General features: G+C 37.5%; 1 protein-coding gene and 1 long non-coding RNA gene across 2 annotated transcripts in view; one reads left to right on the forward strand and one right to left on the reverse strand.

Moving 5' to 3' along the window:
* The window catches only part of LOC134816359 (general transcription factor 3C polypeptide 3-like), an 82,922-nt gene extending 67,897 nt beyond the window's left edge, over nt 1-15,025 (reverse strand). Inside the window, exons 1-2 of the mRNA XM_063825172.1 lie at nt 14,882-15,025; nt 12,710-12,847 (exon numbers count right to left, since the gene is read on the reverse strand). The gene's annotated coding sequence lies outside the window, so the exon portion shown is untranslated. The remainder of the gene's footprint in view (nt 1-12,709; nt 12,848-14,881) is intronic.
* On the forward strand, nt 9,810-10,899 carry LOC134816285 (uncharacterized). The gene is made up of 4 exons (XR_010160394.1): nt 9,810-9,890; nt 10,038-10,143; nt 10,475-10,580; nt 10,748-10,899. It is a non-coding gene; the product is annotated as an uncharacterized LOC134816285 (long non-coding RNA).
* Nucleotides 15,026-15,519: the final 494 nt, after the last annotated feature.

Raw genomic sequence — 15,519 nt, forward strand, 5'->3', positions numbered from 1 at the left:
CGTAAAGCTACAGATGCAACCTCAAAATTCCCGTCAAACAACCTTATACGTGAAAACTATTATCTTGTCAAGGGTAGTTATAAGCGTTTGAAGAACTCTGCCAAAAACGAATTCTTCGCACGTATGAATGAGGACATAGAGGGGGGGAAAATTCTCAACTGGCAATCTTTCAAAAAACTAAAAAATCAGAAAAAGGAAACTTTAAATTTTGACAGTCATGATATGAATAGATTCGAGACTTTTTTTGGTAACCTATATTCCGATAACCACAAAACAATAAATGAAAATAAAAAAGTTTCTATGATTGATCAAGCTGACTTGATAAATCAAGGTGCAACTCATCCTGAGTCACTCAACTCCTTAATCACCAAAACAGAACTTGACTCTAGTATAAAATCCCTAAAAAATGGTAAAGCTTCCTCACTCGACATGATTAATAACGAAATTATAAAATCTCTGGACACCAATCATAAATTGATTATGTTGAACCTCTTCAACGCCTGCTTCTCACAAGGAATTTATCCCTGGAACGTCAGCATTATATCTCCACTTCATAAAAAGGGTAATAAATCAGATCCTGACAACTACCGTGCAGTTGCTGTCAGCAGTGTCATAGGAAAACTATTTTCAACTATTCTCTTAGAACGACTCATTCGCTTCCGCTCTGAAAACTGCCCTGATCCACCTAACCAACTAGGCTTCACAAAGAAAGCTCAAACATACGATCACATACTAACCATGAAAACTATAGCTTCAAAATATAAACTTTTGGGGAAACCTGTATATGCAGTATTTGTTGATTTTAAAAAAGCATTCGACTCAGTCTGCCGTCAAGCCCTTTTCCTCAAACTCGCAAAAAATGGCATAACTGGAAACTTCTACAATGTCCTCAAAAATATGTACTCAAACTCGTACGCTTACATAAAATTATCTGGTCACCTCAGTAAACGCTTCCAGATACGTAAAGGTACAGAACAAGGTCACCCACTCTCACCTGATCTTTTTAAAGTTTTTCTCAGTGATATGTCCTGCCTCCTAGATTTTCCAAATTGCCCCGTACTTTCAAATTTGACTGTTAGCCACCTACTGTGGGCGGATGACCTTATACTCCTTTCACTCGACCAGGAAACCACTCAAAAGCAACTTAATATTCTCGGTAATTTTTGTAAGGAGTGGGGCATTGAAATCAATGAACTCAAAACTCAAGCAGTCATCTTTGGTAAGAAAACGTTAAAACAGGACATACAAAACATCAAATTTACACTCAACGGATCTAATCTTGAAATTGTTGACAGTTATTGTTACCTTGGATTTGAACTTCATCAATCGGGTCAAGTACAGATCGCTCAACAAAACCTTAAAACCAAAGCAATGCGTGCATTTTTTGGCCTGAAAAGGGTTGTCATGCGTTCAAAGTTATCTTTTAAAGCACTCCTTACACTGTTCGACTCTCTCATCAAGCCCATTCTATTATATGGTGCTCCGATATGGACACCCACTAGTACGATCAATAAATCTCTTTGCAAAACGATTAACTCGACAGAAGCAACCGCTACTAACTTACTTAAAAAAATCAGCGCCTCTCTGCAAGAAAGAGTGCATATTTCATTCCTAAAATGGGCATTGGGAGTCCATCGTAAAGCATCAAATGTAGGTGTTTGGGGAGAAACAGGAAGAATTCCTTTGATTTATCAATCAATTCGCTTAACGTTAAATTACTTCAAAAGGCTAAATACAAAATCAAAGTCGAATTCGTTTGTCACTGCAGCCGTAAAAGAACAAAAATCACTAAACTTACCTTGGTATCGATACATAAAACCACTCCTTGAACTAGATGAAATTTACAAACTAGATCACGTAACTGCGCACCGAATTCTCAATACAAATGCAGCTAACAAAGCCGCGCCCAACCCTGTAAGTGATCACAAATTATTAAAAGACTCCCTCATAAATCAGTCAAATTTTAGTCAATCCATCAAACCACTATGCAGCAAAAAGTATAGAATTCCTAAAATCATCGAAGCTCTAACCAATCAATTCAAAAAATGTTGGCAATATCAAAAATCTACTTCTTCTAAACTCTCATTCTATCACTCAATCAAACACACCTTCAACCGAGAGCCCTACTTATACTTATGCAAAGGCTTTTCTCGTCGTTACAGTACCACAAAACTTAGAATCAGCGCACATGATCTCCATATTGAAAGAGGCAGATACTCCAACACACCCCGTGAGCAAAGACTATGTGGTTGGTGCCAATCAAGTATGGGCGTTGAGACCATCGAAGACGAGTCGCATGTTCTTTACATATGTGACTTGTATTCAAAACAGAGGTCGAAATTAGTCAAAAATCTTTCTCAAATGCCAATCATTGAAATAAGCAATGAAATCACCGACTCCAGCAATATCAATGAAACAAATCTCAAAGATCATCTCATGGAAATTTTGTCTCCTTACTCAACTGTAATTCCTCAAAATCGCCAGAGCCTCCATATTCACTGCCACCGCTCACTTGATATTCAACCAAACACCCCACAGTATACTCAATTTCAAGAAAGGCGCTCCTATGCTGTCAACTGTGTGTGCACTTTTTTCCTTCGCTGCTCCGAAGAGCGAAATAGCTTCACCGAAGATACGCGTCAGCGTAATTCAAATGCACGAAACTTAAACAATTTTACTATCAATTTGGTGAGAACCTCGCGAATTAGTCATAATTAAGACTCAAGGATAACCCTGGCCCTGACTTCAAGCAAAGATGATTGTTTTCATTAACTTCTGTAAACAATTATGACGGTCCATGATAATGGATCTATAATTTAATTTTAATCCTGTGTAATCCTGTGTAATCCTGTGTAATCCTGTGTAATCCTGCTGATTTGAAATTGAAGGCCATTAAAGCATTTGACCCAGTCAAAAAGATGTATAGGTTTACAAATAAAGTATATCTTCTACCGTTTTTTATTTGCGGAAAGTCGCGTTAAAGTTGATGCCGTGGTGTCAGTAAAATGGCACGGATCCATATATTTTGGGGAATTTACCGTCTTCACAAAAATCATATTCTGTGAATCTTTGTAAAACATCTCAGTACACTATTTCCTAACACCACTTTACCTGAGGACCCCAGGCTATTATGTTAGAATAGAGATTCTGAGCGCCGCCCAGTAAAACAGCACTGTGTGTCCCTTTGTCCAGGCGGGCCTAATCGGTCTTCATTACTGCACTCGGCAAACGTCAGCCTCTTCCACGAGAAATTGTAATAGCTCGCAGGGTATAGGAGGGACACTGACTGGAGGATCTCTGGAAGAGGCGATAAAGATTCTCGACAGCTCAGTCCTGATCACATAATGGGTCGAATGTAGTGAATAGAATGACGCAGGTATATAGGAAACGATTAAAACTCACATAGAATCTCTTGTGCGCTCCTTTACTTGCGCTATTTCCTAACAGTGGACTGACTATTTGTCAGACTCATCATCTTTTCGTAGACGAGACAGTGAAGGTGCAGCATTCACGATCCCTCACCAAAGCTCTCCGGCCTGGTTTTCTGGAAACAATTAATATTCAATATTCATACATTCAAATCTGCTGTGCTATAAGGAGATGGGCCTGATTCTTTCACAGACCACTTGGCTGGCCCAAATTTTCTAGTAACAATGAATATTCAAACCTACAGTGCTACAGGTGAGACCTCATTCTCTCACAAACCAATAGGCTGCCCCAACTCATGAGCTTAATCGTGCATTAGTTTTCAGCTTATCTGAGAACCTTGTAAGAGGCATCGCCGCATCGGGTCATGTGCGGGTGCAAGGCGATGGGTACACGTGAGACACAAAGATCACCTCGGTCCTTTTCTTGTAGATCAGTACACTATTTAAGGGTTAGGGTCAGGGTTTTCTTTTGCACGCTCTCGTATTATCTTGAACAGTGTACAAACAGGAGGTGACCGGGATTGGCAATTTTGAGCTATCCCGGTCCCGGTCCCGGTCCCGGTCAAATGCTGATTTATGGTCCCGGTCCCGGTTAATTCAGGATTCTTGGTCCCGGTCCCGGTCCCGGTCCCGGTCCCGGTCCCGGTCAATCACTCAAATTTGCCGGGATTTTGACCGGGATCTTTTACATAATTTCATTCACTGTGATTTTAAGTTTTTCCTTTCATTCATTGTGAATTTCATCTTTAAACATCCTCTGAGCCAAATAAAACAATGTTTAAAATTGCTGAACAAGTTTGAGTAATAAATTATGATCATGAATTAACCAGCAATCGACCGGAATTCCCGGTACCGGGAATCCCGGTACCGGGATTGGCAATTTTGAGCCATCCCGGTCCCGGTCCCGGTCAAGTCACATTTTTCATCCCGGTCCCGGTCAAATGCTGATTTATGATCCCGGTCCCGGTCCCGGTCAAGTCACATTTTGTATCCCGGTCCCGGTCCCGGTCAGGCCTCAAATCATGTCCCGGTCACCTCCTGTGTACAAATTATTCAACTGACGCCGGCTGCTGCACATAGACTTAAATTGGGTCTACAACGCCATCCTGGCCTTGTGCATCGCGTCGGGGAGCTTTAAATAGTTATAAAAGTCTTCTTCTTTATCATTAGTTCTTACTAATTAATAATACTAATACTAACTTCTTATTATAACTGTTTTTGTTTAAGGAAGAACTTCTCGTGAAAATAATATTTTTAGAGACAGGCTTTAATATTTCACAACTCTGTGTCCCTAATCAATGTCCCTAATCAATTCCACGCAGTGATGGTGTTACAGAAATACTATACAGGGACCATACAGTCGATTAAATATCTTTTAGATTCTGTCAAATATTTTTGTCTTCGAGGTCTTCGAAGTCCGCTGAGATAATCAAACATTAATAAAATATTTTTGTCACATTAAATATTTAAGGTACAAATATTTTTGTTGTTATATTTGATTTATCGCTCTATCAGTCCTAATAAATAACATACATAAGAAAATTAGATATATCAGAAGCCAACACATGAAAACGACAGTGATCATTATTACGACTTTGCTTTGGTTAGCCCTAAAAGGAAAGGATAAATTAAAATAATGATACGTTTCAATTTGAATAAGTATTATAACAGTATAGCTTACCTCGTTATAAGTTATAACACGCATCGAGGGAGGAAAGAATTTAGCCCAAAAAACCGCATTATAGCAAGATCTGCATTATAACGAGGTTTGATTTTGAAGGCAAATTATCACATACCGAGCTTGTGTTATAAGCAGTTTTGTAGAGTTAAACACATATTATGTAAGGTCAGTGTTTGGTGCACATATTCTCTTGATGCTATTTTATACTGAAAGAGCTTTGTCATATATACAAATTCATACTGCACAGTGCAACTTTTAGTTTATAACGAACTTAAAATTGTAATTTTATGTACTATTTTCATGTTGCATATTACATTGTAAAAGAGGGAGGAAACCCCCCCATAGGAAATAGAAAGCGCTTTTAAGTGCTTTCTCAATGCCCCTCAACCTGGTTGGAACGGGGGAGTGCCCAGAATTAGAAAACGCTTATAAGAGCTTTTCTGAACATCCATTCACCTGGGGTGCACTAGCGGAGTCAAGATTTTAAAGCGCTTATTGAACCATTAATAAGCGATTATAGCGCTTATAAGTTGGTTGCAATTTAGCTGTTTATAATTTTATAAATCGCTTAAAAGGCGCTTAAAAAGCGATTTTTTAATTTAGTCATTTTGACGGTTTTTTAAATCTTTTTGAATAAAAAGTGTTAAAATGACTAAATTTAAAAAACGCTTTTAACCCATCCAACCCTTAAATGGTTTTAAGACTCAAGAGACTAAAATAATTATTACCTATTTAATTCGCGTGTTTGACACCACATAGGTCCAAATTTTGGGAACTAAAGTTCTTATTCCTTGGCCTATTTTTATTTTTGATGCTGCTTTGAAGGCCATTAAAGCATTTGAATCAGTCAAAAAAATTTAAGTTGTATATCTTTTACGGTTTTTGCGGAAAGCCGTGTTAAAGTTGATGCCGTGGTGTCAGTAAAATGCCTTTATATATAGTAAGATTATGATGCAGTTGGATTACTGTCCCCTTATATCATGATATTATGTGAGCTTGCTTAGAACTGCAGTTTTTCTCAATTTTTTCTATAAATTGTTGCTGAAATAATTAGAACCGACTTAAGTGCAGTATGAACAAAAACGACAATTCCGTTACATTGCTCTTAAAATGATTATCGTCGTTATTTACTGCAAAATGTGACCCTTTTTAAACTCTTGCGTAGTATTTAGCATAGGTTTCCGACGTATTATCTTATTGTAATATAGTTGTATTATTAGTGAATCAAGAACAATAGTATACAACAATGCTGTTAATCTTGCTGATGTCTTTTCTCGTCATTGAGAATACTGCTGAGAATCTCAATGAAGGTAAGATCACTACGATCAAATATTTTCACAAATATTTCATTTGTAGCACTGTATCAGCACGATAACATTTTTGAAACTATATTGTAGTCATTTAGTCATTATGAGCTTAATATATTGAACCAATTTATCATGACGTATAACAGTAGTAAATATAATGCAATTGTCATTGCATTGGTCATCGAGTATAAATTTGCACTATTACATAATATTTTGCTCATAATGTCTACCAGCTGATGTGTACTGTAAACTGCTATTAAATATTCACGTGGTCAGCACCCTCAGGCTGGATAGCAGTACAACGCAATGTGTATATCGACTTTAATCTGGAGAAGTATTCTCTCAACATAACGACTGATAGTACGCTAGGGAGTAAGGATGCCGTGAGAGTGGAGCTCTACCCCTCACAGGGATACATGATAGTAGGAAGACTCTACCTCCGCTTCTCCTCTTATCCTCAGTACAATATCGGGTACTGCAACTCGTACTACTACAGCTTCCACACTAACCTGCCTCCTGCTACAAAGAAGGTATTGAGGGTAACCTTAACTAGAACCTCAGGTATCAGACTAGTGGTACACTGTAACGAGGTGGAGGTGCTCAACATCCTGATGTCTGACTCAACGTGTAGTCGGAGTGACTGGAGCACAAACTGGAGCGGAGAAGTTGCAAAGATACGGTTCCAATCCTCTGACTCTGCATCTGACTACTACCAGCCTCAACCAGGTAGCTGTGTATTTTGAAGATTTGAAATATTTTAAATGCTATTAAGTTAAATTTTTATTTCAATACGTATATATACGTATATCACATACGTATATCACATACCTGTGAACCTTATATACGATACGAATTTATGGATATTTTCTTTTTAATCGATATAATCGAGCCCTATTTGAGGAATATAAAATATATGGACCTATTTATATTATCAAGGGTTATGTACTGGACTGAAAGCTGAGTGGACAAGCACTATTGAGACAGCAGCTAAGTTTCCAGTAGACCCAGGAACCGTCGTGAAAGTGACTTGTTCTGACTCTGGAGCTCTCAACAGAGGGAGCAGTGAAGTGACGTGCACAGTGGGGACCGTCTTCACTTACTTTAAAGAACCTTTTTGTCTAAGCCTAGGTATATTCTAAAATAGGATAATTTCAAGGAGATACCACATCAATTATCAATAGGCCGCTTGTTTAAGTGTTTAGCGACTAATGTGGTTTGAAAGGATTACACACACTTCTGACAAGAAATGCAGCCGCATTTCTAATGTGAATAGTCTCATATTAAATTATTATATTCCATAATATTGATTATGATCATTATTTATATTTCTATGCAACCCTATACTTATTGCAAGTTGTCATGGACCTCTTTGCTACGTGTTGTATGTCTCTCTTGTGCAAGCGAAGCATTCGCGCCGCCGCGCCAGCTAAAAGTTGCATATTCCTTTTGCGAACGCGAACCTTACTGGGCGGCAGTCAGCCTGTCACTCCGCCATATCTTCGATCGTAAACAAACAATAAAGCCTGTGGTCCCCAGGTTAACTCAGATATCAAATAAAATACAACAAGTATACGTGTCATATACATACCTGCTTTATTATTTTATTATCTAACACTTTCAATATCTATCTCGCAGGCTTTAAGCTTTTAAGGATAACCTCGGTTTATATTTGTAGTTAAAACTTTAATTCAGGTATAGAAGTAGAACTTTGTAATGAAGCAGGCAAAAGTGCGCAGAGACCAACCTGATGAACGATCACCCCTCCACAATAGATTAGGATTAAGTATTTCAGTTTTTTCTCTTATAAAAAGTGGGGTCATAGTGGTACCATAGGCAATAACAAGATTTTACGTCCAGTATATACATCAGTTTATTCAATAAATGAGATAACAACGCGTGATTGGAATTAACAAATTATGATTTTGAACTGGATTATCAAATCATTCATTCACATAACATAGTGCAGTATTAAGTATTAAATCTCACGTCTGACTATAATAAGGTTTTACTGTTGATAATATGTTAGTGGTTGCATTATTGACTTATTAAAGTTACACTTTCAGAGAAACGAGGCCTGTATAGTGCATACATCCAGAAGCAGTCAGAACAACGAACCACTAAGAAATTACCTTGATATCGCCCTAAATTACTTCCATCTATGAGGTTAATATTTCATTTATCAAAGGTTCAGTCTCAATCTTTTTAGACCATGCAATTTAATGTTAAATTTCGTAAATTAAATGTTCATGCTTATTATCATACTGTTACTATCATAATAAGTCCTTCAAATACTGTAACATAAACTAAATTTACCACCATATGCATAGGCTTTTTACAACTTGACTGAATATTCGATATCTTCATGTTTCAGAGCAGTTGGTGGTTACAATTTTACTCGTACTTGTCAATTTTGAAGATTTTGAAGCTGCGAACGACAGCAGACAGGAACCACTGCACAGGGAGTTCTGACAATCATTTCGAAATCTTTTATGATTTAACTTTCTTTGCAATAATCTCTCTTATTCAATGATCACGAATTTAAACGATGTTTCTGTTTTAAAACAACAAATTTTTAAATTTATAGATTCTAGCAATCTAGTAGTGATAAATAATTTCCAATCCCCAGGAAATTTCTCGAAGAACCAAGACACGGATGTGTGCACATCAGTCGAAATGCACCGGTCGAATTTTTACTTTGTCCTTAAAGCGATTTGTCCATTAGAGCGATTCAAATGAGGAGACAGTTTTCTCCCACAAAAAGTTGTGACAAAAAATATCTTTCATTTATTCATCACTTTTAAATCAATATATTATTATCTGGACGAACTAAAAACGGGAGAAAAAAGTTGGACGCTTGTTTCCATGAAAATTTTGACCGGTGCATTTCGACTGATGTGCACATAACCGCGTGAGACGAAGGACAAAAAGTTTACTAGTGGGTGGAAAGTAACACACACCTAAGGAAGGTAAATATAATAATTTAAATGAGACAACAACAATCGACTAAGATCAACAAAGAATTATATTCGTCAGGATCCAATCAAACATTTAACTTGATTAGCCAGATAATGATCAACTAATATTAAAATCACTATTGTGACGGTACATAAGACTTGTTATAGACTCAGTATCATTATTTATCATTTCAGAGAAGCAGCCAGCATGTTGGCAGGCAAGATAAATTGAGAGAACTCATTATAGATGAACCATTTCCTTATCTTCTCCGTGATCAGGTCATTCAAATGAAATTTTAATATCATGTTTTCTAATGAGTCGTACTCGTACTTCTAGTACAATAATTGTAAATTTCATCTGGCCTAAATTTACTTTACTGTATTATGATAATATGTAAATATATGATCCACAATGACAACTTCTCCTTTTAGTTTTACGGTTGAAGTCAGTAGTGCACGGTACCCAAACTGAACCACGAGAAATCAGCTCTATCCTTTCGAGTACCGACACGGTTTTAACGTAAGTTTGCACTTTACAGATGTATATGATCATTATCTTGATAATTGTATGTAACAACAACATATCGAAAAAAAAAAACATTGCAAAAATCATTGCATTCGTTCTAGTATTATAAATAGTATTGGTAGTGATAACTGATTATTTCAGAATTCAGACCAGTAAGACGTTAAGGGGCGGACGACGATAAAATGTTTGAGTAACAGTAAGAAACTCGTAAAGTAAACCAACTAAACAAAGTGAAACCTTGAAGTAGGTGAGTAATGAGTTATTAATCAAATAAACTATTTAATGTAAAATCCGGATTGGAATATTATTTATGAGTCGCATAGTTGAAATGTTTTCTTGGGTAAATTTCTATTGATCCCGTTTGATGCGACAAGAAAAAGGCTCTTATCAGGAAACGAATTATTCATGATTTCAAATTTTTTGTAATATAGTAGTGTTAAAAGTATTAAAATACCCAAGAAAACAAACTTTTGAATGGCCGTTTCTCGCAACATTTTAAGATTTAAGTGATTTTGCTACAAAAGTATGTATTATGTAAGTACCAAGATAGTGACTTAATATTTCAACCTTTGCCTCAGAGCAGCTGTTGGAGAGCCAAGACAGAGTTCCAACAATCAGACCATCTCAAATCCTTATCTCACTAATCAGCCTCAGCTTTAAAAGAAAAAGATTCATTCAATCTAAGTGAGTTTTGAAACATAATGACGTAAGGGAAAGTGAACTCCTATGTCTGATATAAATATTATATATCATGAATTCCATTGTGTATGTTTTAACATGTTTCATTGAACCCGGGATTTAATATTTTACTCTACCGTTAAAAATATACGACTTGAATTTGAATTTTTCAGAGCCTCTGCAGGAGACAATAATATCTGAAACTATGAACAGACACAAATCTCACTATCCCAGCCATCTCAGAGGGAAACCAGGAACAAATCTCACTATCCCAGCCATCTCAGAAGGAAACCAGGAACAAATCTCACTATCCCAGCCATCTCAGAAGGAAACTAGGAACAAATCACACTATCCCAGCCATCTCAGAAGGAAACTAGGAACAAATCACACTATCCCAGCCATCTCAGAAGGAAACTAGGAACAAATCTCACTATCCCAGCAATCTCAGAGGGAAACTAGGAACAAATCTCACTATCCCAGCCATCTCAGAAGGAAACTAGGAACAAATCTCACTATCCCAGCCATCTCAGAAGGAAACTAGGAACAAATCTCACTATCCCAGCCATCTCAGAAGGAAACTAGGAACAAATCTCACTATCCCAGCCATCTCAGAAGGAAACTAGGAACAAATCTCACTATCCCAGCCATCTCAGAAGGAAACCAGGAACAAATCTCACTATCCCAGCCATCTCAGAAGGAAACTAGGAACAAATCACACTATCCCAGCCATCTCAGAAGGAAACTAGGAACAAATCTCACTATCCCAGCCATCTCAGAGGGAAACTAGGAACAAATCTCACTATCCCAGCCATCTCAGAAGGAAACTAGGAACAAATCTCACTATCCCAGCCATCTCAGAAGGAAACTAGGAACAAATCTCACTATCCCAGCCATCTCAGAAGGAAACTAGGAACAAATCTCACTATCCCAGCCATCTCAGAAGGAAACTAGGAACAAATCTCACTATCCCAGCCATCTCAGAAGGAAACCAGGAACAAATCTCACTATCCCAGCCATCTCAGAGGGAAACTAGGAACAAATCTCACTATCCCAGCCATTTCAGAAGGAAACTAGACACAAATCTCACTATCCCAGACATCTCAGAAGGAAACCATGAGCAGACACAAATCTCATTAACCCAGCCAAAGACGGTAGGCGATCGGAACTATCAAAAACAGTAAACATTTCAACACTAACATATAAATATCGTGATGTATTATAAAAAACCGTTAGACTATCTGCGAAATCTATTCTATCAATTATGATGCTCCTCATATTAAGTATGCCTCTTACTACACAGTGTAGAACGAAATTATCTCGAATGCAAAGTAAAAAGTTGATTAGAATCGGTATATCTAAATGTTTTCAAGCTTCGGTTTTATAGTTAAAAAAGCATATTTTTCACGTTCATTTAAATGTTGAATAAATCTTTGAGCATCAGTTAAAATTTACCGATATCTGATATTTAATCTTATGTTTACAAATTGTGGTTCATGGAAATGGATATTTGTGTTAAAATGTTTTGCACCTTTTAAGAGAGAATTTAGAGAATTTTTCTATTGAGTAATGTATTCTATATTTCTTATGAACCCCTCGTTTTTTCAAATTTTGTAATGTTTAATTACCCCAATTAGTTAATTATTATTTATTTATGAACGGAAACTTTGCGCCATATGAGCGGGGAGGTCAATATTGATTGTGTTTCAATTCATACCAACAGCATGAGTTTGTGAGAATGAGCCAGGGAACAGCTTTCTAACTTTAAACCGAACCATTTGCCGTTTAGGCTAACTGAAGCAGCTTTCCCAGAAAGGAGCTTATTTTAGTTCAAGAATTGGAAACTGTTATGAAAGCTGAGGGAAAATTGTTCAATTATTAATCCAAACGTGTCTAGAAAATTGTGATTTCTTAACTCGAAGCATTCTCATTGTATGACGACAACGGTAAAAAGAGGGAGTGTCGTGCCACTGCACATCTACTTTAATTTCTAAAATGTTACGAAACTTTCAGAAAATGTAAGATGTTGCGTGAGAGCACTGAGCAGTTACTTCTGGGCCAACCTGTATGAAGTCGATAAAACAACACTTTTTCACTTCACGACAGAGATTAATACAACGAATATTTGGTCTTCTAACCGGAATATTTGTCGTCCCGGTCGTCGTCCTCAAGAGCCTCGTTGTCCGGGTCGTCGTCCAGATCGTCCCACTGATCATCCCCCCACTCCTCATCCAGGAACTCTCCTTCTTCCTCCCCGTTATCTTTACTCAGATCAACTGTCGAGAAGAAGAGTATTATAAAACGTTATTGGTGTCAGGATTGTGGGATTATAGAGGCATAATTTTATAATTTCACTATGAATAGACAGTAATAATGTAATAATAATGATATATATAGATATCACCGCAGCCTTGAGGGCGGTACTAAATATTGCACGCGCGTGCGCGTGCTATATTTTATATCTCCACGAGGGCGACAGCCCGAGGCGGAGATATTTTCGTATAGCACGGAGGGCCCAACGGGCCCGAGTGCAATACGATAGTTCCGCCCTCATGGCGAGGAATGATATCGTGTATATCCATGAGCGGGCGCTTCTCAAGTGTAGTTGTAATGCCACTAATTAGATGATCATTTACTAAGTTTTATAAATGTAAATATATCAACAATGCAATATCCACAAGTGGGCGTTTATCTGTATCACGCCCACTTGTGGATATTTTTTTTTTCCAACAATCACAGCAAATTAATGTACAAGATTTCAGAAATTTTACGAGAAAATCATGTTGCTTTTAGTTTAAGATGTAGAACAGGCCAAAATTACTGACTATAGAACGAAAAACCGGCCGCTATCAAACAATGTTTCAGCTCATTGTTTCATGTACATATAATTTTATTGTAAACGATCAAAATATAGGCCCTCTCTCCCTCTCTCCCTCATCTCCTTATCTCCTTCTCACCCTCTCTCACTCTCTAACTCTCTCCCTATCTTCCTTTCTCCTTCTCCCACTCTCCTTACCTCCCTCTCTCCCTCTATCACTCTCTCTTTATCTCCCTCTCTCCTCATCTCCCTCTCTCCTCCTCTCCCTCTCTTTCTCTCCCTCTCTACTTCTCTACCTCTCTCCCTCCCTGGAACCAGAACAAGCACCGCCAGTCGCCACAGAGCAGCTGCTACTACCACGTGAGTTGTCACGTCATTATCAGTTACCATGGGGTAACCAGGGTTACCCGGGTAACCAGTTACTAGAGTTTCTGTAGCAGCTACTGAGTGACTGGACAATCAAAAGTAGTAACCCAGAGAGCTCGAGATCACAGTCTGATCATGGACATTGAATATGAAAGTTAAAGATCAAATTTATAACATCAATTTAAATGGCAGTTTCAAAACAAAAACAGGGCAAAATATCTTTCGGGAACACAATAGAATAACACGTAAAATGTCGGCCTAAATTTCAAGGTTTATCAACTGAAATAGTGAACTGAAAATGGTAAACACAAAACAATTATCGATACTGAAAAATATCACCGGCTTAGACTTAACGTCTCCACGAATTTGGTAACCATAGTAACAGTGTGTCACGTGTTAATTATGAGCCAATCATGGCAACCTGCGTGATATAAGGTGAGCTCAGAGTTCAGAGTTGATACATTCTTTACATCCACATATTGCCGTGGGAACTATTAAAGTGTACTGTGTAATGTGTAAGTGTGGATCAATAACACTGTTCAGTGTTTAGATTTCATATCATCTGCTCACGAGATGTATCATCAGCCCTACCGGACACAAAAATATATCGCTACTGGACAAATTTCATGCGGGCTATATTGGCTGTATTGTTACTTGTCACGTTAAGTGTCGTCTGCTCGCGTGCTGTATTTTAAGCGGGCTGGACGCGCACTGTGTCTTGTAACATCGGGCTGCGAGTGCTCAGATGACAAAATATAGCCCGCTGGTGGATATCTTACTATATATAAAGCGAGACGATATATATATATATATATATATATATCTGTGCCATTTTACTGACACCACGGCATCGACTTTAACGCAACTTTCTGCAAAAACCGTAAAAGATATACAACTGAAACTTTTTTGGCTGGGTCAAATGCTTTAATATCCTCCAAATCAGCATGAAAAAATAAAAAATTGGCCGAGGAATAATGATTTTAGAGCCGAAAATTTGGACCCCCAAGTGGTGTCAAAAACGCCAATTAAATAGGTAATAATTATTTCAGTATCTTGAGTCTTGACACCGTTTAGGGCTATATTTCACGGGTTCCTGCTAGTAATAATAAATAGTAATGCAACGTACCAGCGTTAACGTGCCCGGTATCCAGTGAGTCGAGGTAAGAATAGGGGTGTCATTCAAATAAGATTCTTCGCTCTTTCTTTCTGAGTCTGACATAAGTCTGTCTAGCAAAATCTTTTACTTTAAAGCCGTTTGATTATCCAGCATAGTGCGTCACAAGTAATATATATAAGTGCAACAAGAAGAATAATATAATTATTTTTTAAAGGAGTTTTTTAACAGTCATTGCCCAAACATCGTTTCAAAAAGTATACAGTAGTGTAAAAAATTGATTTCCAGGTAGAACTAGATGCACGAAAAAAGCTAAAACTGGTTCTCATATTATGACAGATCAAAATAAAAAAGTACATAATAATTTACACACAACAAATTAAACCCTAAAGATCAGTTATTGAACTATTGATGTCCCCCTGAGATTTTTGATAACCACTCTCCCTCCACATGACGTATAAAGTTGCTGACACCATTAAAAACACAGATATTATCACGTTGTTCCGGAAACTAGGATTCTTTGCGCTCACGCTGTGCCAGTAAATATTATATTCATGGGACATCAGCTTGCTTTCCTTCACAACAGCTGGTAGATCAGGGGAGTCCTTTTTTAAAACTTCAACTGATTTTGGTTGGGACTTTCTCCATTT

Source organism: Bolinopsis microptera, chromosome 6, assembly GCF_026151205.1.
Source record: "Bolinopsis microptera isolate Bmic1 chromosome 6, MBARI_Bmic_1.0, whole genome shotgun sequence".
NCBI classification, from domain to species: Eukaryota; Metazoa; Ctenophora; class Tentaculata; order Lobata; family Bolinopsidae; genus Bolinopsis; species Bolinopsis microptera.